Below are 2001 nucleotides of genomic sequence, written 5' to 3' on the forward strand. Positions count from 1 at the left end.
CTGCTCACCAAGAAAATGCATAGCTTTCAACATTTGCTAAAAATGTTTTTGCCTTTCTCATTCACTCTAAAATTCATCAATCTAATCCCGACTCGGAGGGCCGAGTATCATACGCCAATCGACTCAGTTCGTCGAGATCGGAAAATGTCTGTGTGTGTATGTATGTGTGTATGTGGAAAAAATGTGACCTCTGTTTCTCAGAGATGGCTTGACCGATTTGCACAAATTTAGTCTCAAATGAAAGGCACAACCTTCCCATCGGCTGCTATTGAATTTTTCATTGATTGTGGACCTTCGGTTCCGGAGTTACGAGTTGAAGAGTGCAATCACACAGCAAATTCCCATATAAACTGAAATGAAAAATTTTTCTAAATCAAATATGTATTTTTGATGCCAAATGACTTTAAAATGCATGAAACATTGAGATGTTTGACAAAAATGGACTTCTTTGGACTTTGGTACATTTTTGCCTTTCTCATATAGAAAGGTTATGCAATCACTCCAAAAATCGTCAATCATACCGGCCCGGAGGGAGTATGCAGTGAGGGGTTGCTACTTTAAAATTAAAACTACTTTAAAATTTCTTAATAAGTTGAAAATTTTCGGCAGGACCTGGACCTCCCGGATCTTTCTCCATGATCCGTCGCTAGTTTCAAGCGATGTTTCAGTATCACATAGTATCTTAAGATCGTGGCTGTCGATCTGTTGTATGTATGTGCAAATCGTACTGAATATGTAATATTCATTTCCACCATTGTATTGAACATAACCAGCCATGGAATCGTAGTCTGGACAAATGAGACAAGCACAATTGCACCACTAGGTAGATTAAAACAGGTTTTTATTTTGGGAATGCGTCGAGTTGAGACGAAAACGTAGTATGATTAATAACGAGGATAACACTTTCCGAATGTAGAGAGAAATTTATGAAAAATGACGATTTCCATTCGACTCTAGCAGATCCTGATCGAATTTGATGAGAAATTGATTGTTGTTGTATGACCAATTATATGTATAGTTCAAATGTTCAAAAACAGTAATTCAAGGTCAAGATAACATCATTTTGAAACCGCCAATTTCGGAGGTTTAGTATCTTCGATGAGTTTTCCAAACGTTAAACAGCGCATCATTTGATAAAATAATTTTGACAGTATATCGTCCAAGAAGTATTTATTGGTGAATTTTTTATTCACGACTAAATAAAGTCTCAACAAATTCGCTAAAGACTCGAACTCTGTTACTATTTTCTGAAAAATTAATTCAGCATAATTTTAAAACTTCAAAAATTACGGTTTCGGAATTATGCCGTTTGGACAGTAAGATCGATTTTCACCAAACCCCTACCAATTGTAAAATTGGTATTGTAAAAAAACGTAACGTACTTCAATGCTGATAGGTGGGATCGAAAAAGTAAACAATCGCCAAAGGGACTATATACTATATACTATATTATATACTATCATTTTGTCAGTTTCAATAGCAAACACAAATTTTAATTTAATAATTTCAAATACTTCATGAAGTTTTGGATTTCGATCACTGAATCATGCAATATAGGATGTAAAAAATACAATATTTCTTAAATAGGAAATAAAACCAAGTCTGGAAATATTCACTGTTGATTTTCTTTGAATGGTGTCACTGCTAGTATCGCCCTTTTCAAGAAGAAGCGTTGATTTCTTAGTTCTCAGTCGCGTTGGAAATTTGAGTAAAGTATAAACTTTAAATCGATTCAAAAAAAATTCGATTTTTTTGGCTCAGTACAATATACATAACCCCTTTAGAAAAAATCAGTTTTCCCACCACAATGCATTGATTGAGGAATTTAGATATTTTATTAACAGAGTATTAGCAATAATTCGTTTGTATGTCTATTTTATGGGCCATTTTTTCGCTTTCCCATTGATTTGGTTTGAGATTTCTAGCACTGATGTTGTCCTATGCTGATTTGAGCGATTCTCTGAGTCCTGCCACTATCCCATGTAGTATGTGTTATCAAAA

Source organism: Topomyia yanbarensis, chromosome 1, assembly GCF_030247195.1.
Source record: "Topomyia yanbarensis strain Yona2022 chromosome 1, ASM3024719v1, whole genome shotgun sequence".
NCBI lineage: Eukaryota > Metazoa > Arthropoda > Insecta > Diptera > Culicidae > Topomyia > Topomyia yanbarensis.